Source organism: Argiope bruennichi, chromosome 11 (assembly GCF_947563725.1).
Source record: "Argiope bruennichi chromosome 11, qqArgBrue1.1, whole genome shotgun sequence".
NCBI lineage: Eukaryota > Metazoa > Arthropoda > Arachnida > Araneae > Araneidae > Argiope > Argiope bruennichi.
In genome coordinates, this window is record NC_079161.1 from 91,363,088 (window position 1) to 91,379,142 (window position 16,055).

A 16,055-nucleotide genomic window follows, 5' to 3' on the forward strand; every position below is an offset into this window, starting at 1 on the left:
CCAATGATGTTTATTTATTTTGCGTCTCACAATTTTGCTAAACATTCGCAATACCTACTTATACCATGATATAAAATAAAACTTAAATTGTGAGTGCATATTTATTATATTAATTTTCATTGAAACAAGAGTATGTATTCCGAATGTAAACCCACAGAGTGTAAACAGTTGGGTGTACACTCGGCCCGTTGTAAGACGGCCATTAAGTAGGCAGCGCATGCGTAGAAAGATGAAAAATGCTGTTGTTTGTAGGATTTGCCGAGTTTTTTTTTTGGGGGGGGGAGGGGAGGGAATCATGAAAAAATTGATTACTTGTCATAGATTAATTCGGCATTTTTTGCTCTTTGTTCTTTCTTTCTATCTCTCTCTCTCTGTGATTTTATTTACCATCTTTTTTCTATTATTTTCCAAATTTAAGTATATTGACCTTTTTTTTTTATTTCGTCATGTATCTTTGTGTAAATATCCATCGTTTTAAGAAACTTATATAGATCATTTCTGTGAAAAGAAAAGTTCAGGGACGCCAAAACGGCAATTTATAGAGAAGCGCGGAATGCCTGAATTTATCTTAAGAAATTGTGGCAAACATAAATCAGTCCCTTTCTGCTCATGCGTTGTCTTGCTAGCCGTCTTATAACTAACTGGCTGAGTGTAAACACACCTTATCTGATTGAGTTAGCTTTCTATAAATGGTATTATGAGAAGATTTAAATGATAATTCTAGTTTAAACATTGAAAATTTTCACTTATTTGAAAGCTTGTTACCAGATATTTTTTCGTATCAAATCAAAACTTAAACAAAATGAACCAATTCATTGCTAATACATTTCTTTTAAAATCAAATTCTATATTATCTTTGAAAAATCATTAGGAAAAGCTTATTGCAAATATTCATTTTCAAAAAGAATGAAATTATTTATTTAGTCAGTTAATTTCAGATCATATAGTTTTAAATAAAATTAAAGAGGTGCTATCACTTGTGATAATTTAATAAATTTCGTTTCTTCACTTTCATAATTTGAATTGTTCCTTTCGAAAAATAGCTGCATCTCGACAGTGCTTTTTTATTTTAGCTATATTATGAATAGAGATGCACAATCCACGATTTTTTGAATAACAAATAATATTGCTATTGTTATTTTTAAATATTTGTTCCAAATATCTGTTATTTCAATCATATTATTAATTAAAAATTATTAATCAGTATTAAATATAAAATTTATTAATTGTAATTAATACTTAATTTATTTTAAGTAGCGTGTGATTGAATTAATTTATCTGTTCCAGCTAACTTCTTAAATTTGATTTTTTTTCAAAACTATTTATTTAATTTCTTTATTGGAGTAAACCATTTTCTGAAAAATTTGAATTAAATATATATGTCATTTCTTTAAAATGTTTACTTTAGTTCTATATTCAACCAATAGATCCCGCCAGCAGTAAACAGAATATATGAAATCAAGGTCATGTCACAAGCAATTAAAAATTATCTTTATGGAATAATGCATCTTCAAAGGCGAATAGCGGAAAGTCAAGGTCACTCCTATGAAGTGGAGCGGTGACTTTACACTTTCCAGTGAAATCACCACTTCGATAAATTTCAGTGATATGCAATTCAATGATACGATAACTCCAAGAATAACCGGTCCGTTCACTTTTTCCGTTCAAGGGACTTGCCCTATGAATGATCGAACTCTTGTTCAAGAGCTTCCATTGGAGAGATCATATCGATTGTTACTTTCTATCGTGATCCAAGACCTGTAATCGAAATATCACCAGTAAGATCGTATCAAGGATTTGAATCACACCCCTCTTTGAAAAGTATTGATCACTGGTATTTATGACTTTTTGATATTGGTTACGTAATAACCGCTCGTAAAATATTCGTCATCCCTAATCACACCCCTCTTTGAAAAGTATTGATCACTTGTATTTGTGACTTTTTGATATTGGTTACGTAATAACCGCTCTTAAAATATTCGTCTTTCCTAATTAGGAAATAAACTGCTTCTGAATTCATCAAATGAAATTGAATTTCGACTAAATAGATATTGCCACTTCATCTGTTTCTCTGCTTTTCATCAGAAATGCTTCGTGGAATGCAATTTACCTTGAGAATCTTATAGCAAAATCCGTCGCATTCATTTCAAATCATTGGGAATAGTTTCATAACACTTTCTCTCATATTTTCTAATAAAGGTATTGTCCCCTGCTAAAAAAGACGGACCTTGAGTAAGGCAGAGAACGACGTGCATAACATTGTTACACAATAGTTACGAAATATTAACGTTTGAAGTCATTTTAGCATTTTTACTGAATCCATCCTGCCGTCCTTGACGATTTTTTTGGCAATTATTCTTTGGCATGCGGTTAATAGTATACGAGAATCCAATTCGTGCTTTTGTAGGACTTTTTCCCAACCTATTCAAAAATGGGACACGGAATTACAATATAATCACAAAATCTCATTCGAAATTCGATGTATTTAAATCATTGCGTCTTTGATTTATCGCGTTTACATTCTTCTGAAATGACAGACCGACAGATGGTTAACCTTTTGCTAGATTCGGCTCAAAATTTAACAGGTCTTTACACTATAGATCAAATTTTTCCTATCTTGCTCTATTCGTTTTATGGTTATCACATTAACTTATATTCAAACAGCGAGATAGACAGTGAATTTAGTATTTTTACAGAATTCATCGTGTCATATTTGGCGATAAATTCCTAGCATGCGATTAACAGTGTTCGAAAATTGACTCTGGGCTTAAGACACGTTTTTCTCAACCAATTGAGACAAAAAATTTACACAAAAATGCACTTGTAGTCACAAAATTACATTTCAAACTTATTTTATTCATTTATTTGAATCCTTCGGTTTTTGAATTATCACTCTTACGCGCGTTTGAAAGTACAGGACGATAACGCCGAAATTGGATTTGGCTGAAATTGTGACAGGTGTCTACACTAAGAATGTTAAATTTGTGTTCCGAGTTTTTTCCATTTTACTTTCTTCGCTTTGTAATTATCGTGTTAACTTATATTCGAATAGTCGGACAGACAGAATTCCTCAGACGAATTTTGCTCAACATTTTATAGAAACATAGAAAGGTGTGAAGACCATATATGGTCTTCATATGGTCATGGTGTTTCATATATGGTGTGAAGACCGTATATGAAATTTCACCCGTCTAGCTCAAGGTTTGTTTGAGTTTGTTGAGTTGAATTGTCATAGACAGACAGACATGTTCCAAAAATATATTTTTCGAAACTGAGGAAGGTCTAAAACATGAAGATTCGCCAAAATATGTAGTTCGAATTTCTTTTATATGAGTATAATATATACTTCGTACACATATATATGAATATATACTTCGTACACATATATATGACGAGTGTAATATATACTCTATACTTTGTACACGAAAAAGTAAAAATTCGAATTCGAAATTTTGCCGAATCTCCACATTTGGAATCTCCTAAATCCGAAAAAAAAAAAAAAAAAATGAAATCATGTTTTTTTAACACAATGAATTGAAAATGAGTTGATCTAGAACTATATGATCTTTATATCAAATTTGTAGATTTATATAAAATTTTAACGTAAAGCATTCGCAAGAAGTCTGGCTGTCCGAGTATCAGTGAACGGAATATGTGAAACTTCTAGATATGCATCTAGAAAGTAGATCTGTCAAATTCCATAAAATCTATTCTGTCTATCTGCCTTATTAATTTAAAAAACTCATCCACTTATATAAATGAAATCTAGTAAACAGTATTAGAAACTAAATGGCAATTTTTTAAAATCAAACTGAATCAAATACAGCAAAGTAATGGCCATGTGTTTAACAACCCGTATAATGAAATTAGTGTATTGACTCGTCATGGAAATTGTAGTTTTGTGTCAAATTGTGATTCCATTCAGTCGTGAAACCAGGCATATTGGTCTGTCCAAAATTTTCTCGTGTTCTCTATAATAAAGATTTGTGGTGAATAGCTTATAAGCTAGTTAACAACTACGCTGCACGAGCAATTGCTTTTGTATCATGGGCATGTTACTGGACTGCGAACCACAAGGTCCTAGGTTCTATCCTCGCTCATCACAATCCGCCACATTGGTGACATTGGACGGTGAACCTTCAACTTTCGTACAGCTGTTGTGGCGCCATCTACCCACAGCAAACCGAAGTCGTCAGACTCACTTGACGCAGCAACAGCAACCACTCACACACACGCGCTCGCTCGCCATAACGCTTGGCGCTATTCAAATGGGTACAGGCGCATTATACTCAACAGCCAATAAATACATCACCATTCAACAGCCATATCGTTCGTCTCACCTCCGACTCACTGGAGGGAGAGTCTGTGGTGAATAGCTTATAAGCCAGTTAACAACTACGCTGCACGAGCAATTGCTTTTGTATCATGGGCATGTTACTGGACTGCGAACCACAAGGTCCTAGGTTCTATCCTCGCTCATCACAATCCGCCACATTGGTGACATTGGACGGTGAACCTTCAACTTTCGTACAGCTGTTGTGGCGCCATCTACCCACAGCAAACCGAAGTCGTCAGACTCACTTGACGCAGCAACAGCAACCACTCACACACACGCGCTCGCTCGCCATAACGCTTGGCGCTATTCAAATGGGTACAGGCGCATTATACTCAACAGCCAATAAATACATCACCATTCAACAGCCATATCGTTCGTCTCACCTCCGACTCACTGGAGGGAGAGTCTGTGGTGAATAGCTTATAAGCCAGTTAACAACTACGCTGCACGAGCAATTGCTTTTGTATCATGGGCATGTTACTGGACTGCAAACTACAAGGTCCCAAGTTTTATTCTCGCTTATAACAATCCGCAACAGATTCTATTTCCCTCTTCATCCGCTCATAAAATCCTACGCAATGCTGATATTTCAGTGTCTGGAACATGGGGGGTTTTTTCTTCGCGGTATGATAAAGAAAACCAATACTTGTATATTATTTGTATACCATTCTTGCAATCTTGAACAATTATTACGAAGCGTCTATTAGCGTGTGATCTTTGTTGATTTCTGTTTTGTGTGTGTTCTTTTGTACTTTTGTGCACTGTGTTTTTTTTGTTTTGTTTGTTTGTTTGTTTGTTTACTTGTGTATTAATCTCTGTCTTAAGGTTAATATACATATACGAGAAAATCGAATATGTATTTCTCCAACCGACTGAAATAGAAATCTGACTCACAACTACAAGTAATAAATTTGCATACCACATTTTACTTATCTAAGTCATTGCGTTTCTAAACCATCATGTTTACATGCATACGATAGGCGAACAGTTAAATAAAGTATCCAGCAAATTCTCTTTGAGCGCTTTATGGTGTTGCAATTGTTTAAAAGTGCTTTTCTGCTTCTGTTCTGCTGTTTATTACCAAGTGCTGCTTTTGTGTATGCTTCTGCTATATTTTACTACTGTGTGTCCGTGTTTTCGTGTCGAATAAAGCGTCCTTATTTGTTACAGTGCCTTTTAAAGTTTTCATCAATCCACCACTGGACGGATTTCTGATTTTATTTTCCGTAACAAAATAAATAAAAAAAATATTTTTTTTAAATAAATTGGTTGAATTTATAAAAGAAAACTTCACATTTAAAATTAGTTCATTTTTTTTTCTTTTAAGGTGTGTCAAAATTGTTTTCGTAAGATAACATTTTTAGTACTTATCGGAGAAAAACCTCACCACTTCGCTTAATTTTTAATTATTTAAAATTTCTAAAAATCACTCTGTTATGCACATTGCTACAAAATATTTATTTATGCTACTCTATAGAAAGCAATAAAAAAAATAAAAGCAGCATTTTCTTTTATTTTGATGGATTTATATACAGTAGAAATTACAAGACAAATAGAAGAAATCATTAAAAAAGTTGACCAGTTATATATTTTTCTCTCTATGTTATAACGTAGAGAGAAAGGATTTTTTAATTTGTCATCAGATTGTTTTAACTTGTTAAACCATCTGATAACTTGTTAAAAATATCAGAAACATCCAATAGTTTTTGTGATATAATGCATCATAAACTAGAAAAAAAGCATATATATTTATTTAATCGTGCCTTGTATCAAAAACATATTTATTGCTTTCAAAATTGAAAAAAAATTATCAGTGAGATATATCAAATTAATTTCTGAAAAAAAATAAAATTCTTCTTCCTTCCTTTTTTTTTTTTTTTTTTTTTTTTTAAGTGGAAGAAAACATATTTGATTGAAATTCTAAGATGGGGGAACACTGTTGGTACTATATCAGTTTATTTCAGTTCCTAGTCTTTCTTTAAATCTTTTCACATCTAGCAGAGTTTTTTACCCAAAAGCTAAAACCCCATGAAATAAAAACAAATATTTTCAAAAGAAAAAGAGGTCGAAAATCAAATTTGTCAGCATTTTTGTTGAATAATAAACGATTGAAGACGTCATAGTAAAGCCATCTATAATCGGTAGACTCCTATTCCGCAATGGGGTCAATTCATGTGACGTAAAAGTCACATATCATGTACTTGCACATGGCATTTAAGTTTCATCCGCACAGCTTTCATCGATAAGTCTGCCATTAACGGTCTCCGCCAAGTATGAAGCGGATTTTTTGTTTACATTTGAAGTTATAATTTTTGAGTCATTTTCTTTCCTCTTATTATGTGTTAACAGAGGAAATACTGGTGTGCTGATGGATGCATGCTTTAATGCGAAACACAAGAGTGATGATAAAATGTTTTCTTATTTTCCTTTCAACAATCCTGACTTGGGTTGATAGCTTTGGTATAGATTTTTTCAAGCTTTCGAAGGCGGTGATATGTTCCGATCATTTTGAAGAATTCATTCAGTGTGTGTCCATTTATTAAATATAACTGCTCCAGTAATTTGTTAGAAAAACTCTTCGAAGAAAAAGAAATCGGTAAGCGATTTGCCGTCAAAAACAATCAAACAAAATCGTGAGTGCATTTCTAATTTACATTATTTACATTTGATGAAATTTATGATAATTTTGAATATGCTTAGAAGGTTTTAAAATGTTTACATGAATATTACATTGCATTGTTTTACGAAATTTTATCTAAATTTTTATTAATGTAAGTAAACAAACTCCTGTTGCAAAAATAACAACTGCTATAATGCTAAACTTAGATGGAAGTGAATATTACTAGTTTTCTAATTACATTTGCAGATTTGTGATGGATTCAAAGTGAATTTATATCAAACAACTTTTCTATTGTTAAAAATGAAATGTCAATAGTTTATTGTATTTAAACTGAAATTGACTGTTATCATAATATCCTGTTATAACACTGTGCACTTCAGTGATTTCTATTTTAATAAATAAAGGTCTTTTTCATTGAAAATCAATTTCCATATCAGCATTTATTATGTAATTTTTATTCCCAACTTCATTGCTACATGCATGTTTCACTTTTTTTTTTCTTCTATTTCTTTAACATATCAATTTTGAATTATAAAATTCTGTGAAAGCATAAAATTGTTTCTTTCAACTTCTCTTTATATCCTATTTAATTTCTCTCTCTGTATATATATATATATATCATGACCTTATTCTTGTTTATTAAATTTACTGTATTGTATGTTTTTGTTTTATTTTATGATATTCATTCAATGTAATTTTTATCAATGTAACTTTAATATTTAAAAGATTTCATAAATGTTCTGCTTTAAAAGTATATTGTTCAACATTATGTTTTTATTAGTGATAAAAAAACTGTTCCTTAGTATCTAGGATGTTTCTATTGGGTAAAATTGATTTCATCATTTACATTCACATTCTTGCCATACTGTGTTTATATTATTTCTAAGTGTCTAGAAAAATAAATGTTGATAAATAGTAAATAGTTTTTTAAATTAGTGAGTATATTGAAACATACATTTGATCATATTTTTTCAAATAATTATCACATATATTTTATCTCTCTCTCTCTCTCTATATATATATATATAATATGGGTACAGTTCTAGAGACGGGTACCATTTGGCGATTTCCCGCCAAATTTTTCTCGCCAAGCCCCGCGGACGCTGTAATCTTCAGAATTGTATTTCTCAATATTATGACTATTTTCAAGAGATTTTTTTTCTGAAGATTACAGCGTCCTTGGGGCGATGGCAGGAGAAAAATTTGGCATGAAGTATACAAAAAGAACAAAAATAAGAATAATTATATTTAATAGAATATTATAATATTATATTTATATTTAGAATATTATAGAATATTATAATTATAAAATAAGAATAATTATATAAGAAATAATTAAAAATAGCACAATTTGAACAATGTTAAATTTAAAAAAATGCACAAAAATAACAATACAAATTTTTTTTTAACTCACCCGATGTAACGATGTGAATTTCGTTAATTTACAATAATGCCCTTCTCTTCTACAAACCTTTCCTTTCTGTTAATACCATATCCTGCCTGCATTCACCACACTTCCATCAGCAATTAAATCCATTTTCATGCACCATTCAACACACGCTTTCGCTACCAAACGTTCTAAATCGAAAAAAACCCTCAATTTAAGGGATTCCTCATTTGTTACATTCATACCAGCCATTTTACACCACAAGAAAAATCGACGAAAGTAAGAAAAAAAATACTTAACAAGCAGAAGAAATCAGAATAAATCCAATCGTCAATAAATTGAATAGAAAATCTTGAAATTCCCCACGAAAAGCTACCAGCACAAGAGAAATCAAAGAGAGTAAGAAAAAATACGTTACAAGACTTGGGGAGCAGTAGAAATTAGAAATTCCCCGCGAAAAGCTGCACTTATACCTAATTGGTTGATATTCAAGGTCAATTCATACCTGATTAGTTAATAATTACATCACCCCATTCTCTTCACAGGGTTGCCATACATTGCATGCGTAGAGGGGTTGCCATATTGGCAACTTTAGCTTTAAAATTTGGCGCCAAACTTGGCGGTACCCGTCTCTAGAATTTAGCCATAATATGTAATGTGTAAATAAAAATTATTAAAACGTGATTTTGTTTGTTTTCCTTTAATGATTTCTACAAATTAAAATGAAATTATTTATTCATAAGTTGCATAGATTTAAAAAAAAGGTATCCATACCTTTTATATTTCATAATTTGAAATTGTAAACATAATTTATTCAATATATACTAATTTGAGTTTCATGTTCTTTCCTCTGAGCAAACTGAAAACATCAAAGTCTCAATGTTTATAAAAGTAATTACATAAGAAAAAAAAAATATAATAATTTTATTAGTAAGCTTTAAAATAATAACTTATCTAAGAATAATAATTATTTTTAAAAAGAACTAACTGGGGAACATTCATAAGATTCAAGATTCAATAATATTTAAATAATATGTAAAAAAGTACATATCTAATTTTTAAAAAACACTGCCATAGTCATTTGTCAAAATGTATCCTTCGGATAAAAAGGTGGGGGGGGGGGAAAGATTATAGGAAAGGAAAGAATAAAGCGGCACCAAACGAATTAAAAAGCGATGTTAATTAATTATGCAAAAACAATAATTCCATTGAAAATACTAATTATAATTTTAATATAAGAAATAAAATTATATAACTACGAAAATTTGGAGAAAATAATTCAAAATAATATCTTTAAAAAAAATCAGAAGTTTTTAATAATTGATCGACTAGCGTAATATTTACTAAACAATGGTTTCGTCAACGTTATCGGCAGACGTCACGACATGCGCAGAACAGATGAAAATTGAACAGAAGCAGTTAGTTTGGTATCTGACACATGACCGTGAATTGATCAAGAAGCGGATAGCGAGAGAACAATCATGTAATGTTAACGGACTTAGAAAATTTTTTCGGGAGAAATATCCACCAGGCAACTTTAATCGATAATATTTCCCTAAGGTGCTTAAAACTGCTTAATTTTTGCATCCATTTCACACTACGCACCCTGGATCAGATACAATATTATTTAAAGTTTATTATTGTATGCAAATACTTTTAGACTATTTCTTTTATTAATTCTGTAATTTTTTTTTCCTTTGATTTAGATTTTTGTTTAACACTTTAAATGTGTCATTATCTAGAATTATGCATATATATGTATAGATAGGCATATAAATAATTTTAATTGAATTATTCTATGCAATGATTTAAATTAAAATTTTAATTATTTGAGTGATTAATTTTATCAAATTTTTGAAACTGCAATTATTAAAAATAAAAATTTACACTATTATCAATATCAGCTTTGTAAAAAAATGTCTTGTTTTATTATCATTTTCTCCTATTTAATCATATATATTATCTTACTATACATTTATATGTGTGTGTGTGTGTGTGTGTGTGTGTGTGTGTGTGTGTGTGTGTGTGTGTGTGTGTGTGTGTGTGTGTGTGTGTGTGTGTGTGTGTGTGTGTATAGAGAGAGAGATAATATAAAATTCTTGATGATTCTGTACTATTTTTCAATATATGCTTTATTAATCACATACTTTCACAATTACATATATCACTTTCATTGTTATTTAATTTTTGTATATTTCTGATTAGTGCATATCCAAAAGCAATATTTTTTTTTCTATTATAACACAAGGAATATGATGATAAGGTTTCATAAGGAATATAATAATCTTACATATCTGATTTTAAATTCATTTATAAATTTTACATTATTTTAGATTCTCTATCAAGTCACTCATGTATTGCTTTAATCCTCTATATTTTGCAATTTTTTTAAACGTATATAATTTTAAATTTTCATTATATTGTAGTTTGAATTTTTGTATTACTAATTACTTCATGAAAAATAGCATTGATTTTCAATAATGGCACAATGTATGTTATATTTTATGTATATTTGGTTCTAAACTTTATTTTGAACTTTCTATCTTGTCAATCTAGATTTCTATTACTATTCTGCAATTTTTTTCCTCAAAATCTCTTCAATTATATTGTTTGAGTTTTTGTATTATTAATTAGTCCAGAAGATTCAGAATTTGTTATGCTTTTTAATTTTTATAATTTGTATACAATGGCAATTATATTTATGTTATGTGATTTTCAGATATTTTAGAGAATTAATCTTTTTATTTTCCTTACCTAGATTTTTATCTTTTCTACCTATACATTGTAAAACTTTTGTAAATTCTACATTAAATTATACTCATAATAATTTACTTTATAATTTCAAAATTTGTTTCGTGATTTTGATATTTGAAAAATGTTTATATTTATAACTTAGTGCAGTATTCATCTTATATTTTGTAAAGAGTAATCAGATGCATTTTGTAGTTCTGATATCTGTAATAAAAATTTCAAAATTGTTATAATTCTTCTAATTTATTATTCTCATTCAGTTTTACCTTTCAGTACACTTTTTCTTTCATTTAGCTTAGAAGAATGTCAAGTAAAAATATCAAAATATTTATTGCTTAAAATAAATAAAATGAATATGATAATATAAGAAATCTCTTATAATTTTTCTATAAAAACACTAACATTTTGCTGTGGCAACATAATATATCTTATCAGATTTTTATAAAAATATAAAACTATTAATATTTATAATTTCAAACAAAAAAATGAAACTTTTATTTAAATTAAAATGTTCGGAAATAAGTTTTTTAAAACATATTTGTATTATTTAAATATATCTGAAAGAATGAGATAGTAAATTAAATTCTCTGAATTAAAAAAAAATGCTGAAAAATCTTGGCAGCTACACCATTAGTCCTGGATGGACAAAAGTTTAAATCATATGAGTTATTAAGATTTTTTTTTAAAGAAGAAATGGTTAATAGTTATTCTTGGATTATTGATTAATTTTATTTTTGATAAATGCATATCAATCATGGTGGTGAAAACATGTAGATTTTCTATTTTATCTTACTTGCCTAACTACAGAAAACTATTTCAGCAAAACACGACCAAGATAGTTATTCCATGATTGACTCCCTTTTGAGTATATAGTCATGTTAAATTTTATCTAAATATTGTTTTTTTTTTTAAGAATCCAAAGAATTTGGGGAGGGGATCTTATTAAATTTTATTTTTGTCTCTTTTGATAAACATTTTATTATTAATTTAAACTGATGATTTTTTTCCAGTTATCTTTCTCTGATGCTACCATAATAAAAACTTAAGTATTCATCAAACTTAAAGTATAAAAAGTAAATGCAGTAACAAAAAGTGTATATGTTTTAAAAGAAAGTCCTTGCCACTGAAGAAAAAAAAAATGCAGATGCAAAATAGTTCTTGTTTATCGCAGTTAATTTGACAAATGGCTTTTTTTTTTCTTTGCCAGAACTGAATTTCAAAACTATAATTCATTATTATTATTTTTTCAATTATTTATTAGACTGAAATAAAATTTAAGGAATGATTGAAATCAGTAGAAGTATATCCCCTTAAATTCCTAGCTCGAAAAAAGGTTTTAGATCAAATTTTTGTTCCATTAATAAGATGTAGATGCTTATTATATTTAAAATTATTATGTACACAAAGCACTTTTATTGCAAAAATAGTTAAAGTTATTATTTCCTTAAAAAATTCATTGATTAAATGGAATTTGGATTGATTACATGGAATCTTTAAGTGGAAGATTTATTAAATTCTTAGAAAAATTAGGAAACATGATGTAAATAATCCTGTTTTTTATTAACTAGGATTACGATAATAGTTGGAATATATAATTATTGTATTTTTTATTCTCACTTCAAATTACTACAAAAATAAGATCTAGAATTTCTAATTTTTTATCAGCTCATCTTTCAATTTAAAAAAAAGATAAAATTTTTTTAGCTAAAATACTCAACAAAAGAATATAAGAAGAAAAACAGCAGCTTTAATTAATATGCTGGTTGATACTTCCTTGTTGCTCAAAAGCCCTTATTAAAAGGATTTCAAATATTATTAGAAATTCCTCAAATGAAGATACATTTCTTTAAGTTTTCTAAATTATTATATCAAATTCATATATATGGGTATTTGATTACTAACATTTTTAAATAAAGCATTTAAAACTTCAAAAAAATAAGGTTAGCCTTTATTTCACTTTAAATATAAGAAGAAAAAATATAACCATACTTTCCTAACTTACATCATCAATATAGTACTGAAGACACATTAATTTTACTGTAATTTTTCAGGAAGTCTCATTAAATATTTAAGAAACCAAAAATCAGCCCTATTTTTAAAGTTTGAATTATAAAACATTTTATTTATAATATACTTTTTTAATTAACTTTCAAAATACGTTGAAAAAAAACGTTCCTACTTTTTTTAATAGTTGTAAATGATAAAATATTTTTAACATGTTTGATTTTCTAAACACGAAAAAATTCTTCATCCCGATGATGCTCCTGATGTAAGCGGATAGCGAGAGAACGATCATGAATCATAGTGAATATCACTTTTTTTTCTCCTGTAAAATCGGAGCATGCGCAGAAACATTCATTCCTGTTCAGAAAATTTCTAAGTCCGTTACTATTGTGTTATCATTCTTTCGCTATCCGCTTCTGAATTGATCCCATTGAATAGACGGATATATTAACTAGCAGCTAAATCACAACAAGCTGTGTATGAGACGGACGATTCCATTGAAAGACGAATTTTTTTCGTAGGGACTAGATTTAAGAAGAGACTAGTTTATGTTTACAAAACTACAGGAGTTTGCAAATTGTACAGGCAAAGAATACCGACGTGCTCTAATTGGTAGATTTCTTTCTCACAGAATTTTCTGTGCTGTATTTGCTGCAACCCTATTAGTTTGGTTTATGCGTACTTTTTCGTCTGCTCTTTTTCAAAATGGAGAAATTAAATCTTCCAGAGAAATGTAAATATAAAGTAATTGAGAGTGATGAGAATTTAGCTGTTTTCTGTATTTCTGATATTATAAATAAAGAATTAGCACAGGTAGCAGTTTTTCAGTGAAGAATTATTAAAACAAGACTTGAAAACCAAGCTTTTATTTTAAGAAAAATGTGCAGCTAATTTATTATTCAATTTTCAAGTTAAAATTATTACCATAAAATATCTATATGCAAATATACTATATTTATTAAGATAATTCGATGACCTTAAAAGGAAAAGAAATCCTTATAATTCTTATTGAATATGCATGTAATATAAAATAGCACAAGGGGAGATTTATTTTTTAATTTTATATTAAAATTATTACCGTTAGATATCTATCTGCAAGTGTATTATATTTATTAAGACATTTTGATGAAATTAAATGGTATAGAAATCATTTCAATTCATACACTGAATATGCATGTAAAATATCACAAGAAGAGACATATTGAATCAAGAGAGATTCAAAATAAATAAATTAAAAATCAAACTATTTCTTTTGCTGATTTTCTGATATATTAAAATTTATCTATATTTATCTGAAAACAAAATATATCATTTTATGAATAAAAAAGAGCTTAAATTTTGATAAAATTCTTACTTTTGGCAATAAAAAAATTGCTTCACTTATAAATTGAATTCTAAAATATGAATCGTTGATGGTGTGTATCAAGAAACAGATAGCAGATAAATGTTGTAAAGTGGTGAGAACTAGCTGCTCCTTGAATATTTCAACTCTGTTATGGATAAAAATTATAATATTTCTGACTTATCTTGCAATGAAGAAACAACATTCCCGATGGCTTCATTTTTTAAGGATTGCCCAGAGATTTCTGGCTTTTCTATGAGCTCTAAACTTTTAGGAAGTTCTTTTTCGGTAAACTGGAATTTTCAGAAAACAGAGAATTGAACTCTGTTTACTTATTAACTTAATATCAAGATTCACAAATATATAAATAGTTTATACATCTCTTTTGAATACTTATTTCTTGCATTTTTGTAACACATATTTTAGGAATGGATTAAAGAATATGAATAAAAATCAGAAACAGTTAAGAGTGTTCAGAGAACACACAAATCAACTGGGTGATTTAATGTTTATAAATGTAACTTAATATGCCAGCAGAATGTGCAACAAGTAATAATTAATATTTTATTGCTTCAAATGCATTACATGTGTGATTTTAGACACTTTTTATTTTATTATTTAGATAATAACAAGGTTAGATTTAAAGTTTATTTGCATGTGGCAAGAGACATATTTGTATCTGTCTAGCTACAGATACATTTAATTGCAGTGAATTTCATTATTATAAGCATTTGTATTATTCATGCTTTTTTAATTGTCTAGTTTTAATAATATAAAATTTAAATCACTAATTAAAAATTAATTCATTTTTTAATTTTAAAATTGTGTTGGAAACATTCACTAAAGTTTTCTGATTCAGATAAAAATGAACTGGTAGAGCAAATTGTGAATTAATTTATAATTTTGAGTAGCGTTTATTTGATAAAGTAATGGAAAATATCCGGTTTCGTTTTCGGATGCAGTATTTCTATACAAAAAATTACGTAACTTGAATTCTATTATTCGTAAAAAAATGAAGCAAACACAGATGTGGAGATCCAAATAAATAGGCTTGATAAAGTATTGGAAAATATCCGGTTTCGTTTTCGGATGCAGTATTTCTATAAAAAAAATTACATAACTTGAATTCTATTATTCGATAAAAATAAAGCAAACACAGATGTGGAGATCCAAATAAATAGACTTTAAAACAAAACAATAAAAAACCCAATCTGCGGGAAAAATCAGCAGCATGGTTGCGTATGATAACCGGCCTTACCCACGAATAAAATACAATGAGCCACAAAATTGAGTATACACCTCTAAAACTTTTAGACTTCTTCCAATTACAAATTAAACATTGATTTAAAATGGATAAAAAAATTTATCCTAGATACTTTAACCTCTGCTTTACCATCCTATAATAACACAATTCTATAGTTAATTTATTTATTACGAAAAAAGTTAAGCGATTCGAAGAAAAGATAGAAAACCATGCCACAAAATTGAGTATACACTTCTTATATTTGTAAATTTTGCCACCACTTTTTTTAGTTTCACATTTTTTTTAAAGAGTTTCAGTAGTAGCTGCTGCTTACAACACGTGCTATTGCACTCCAACGCTTTTAAATAGTAT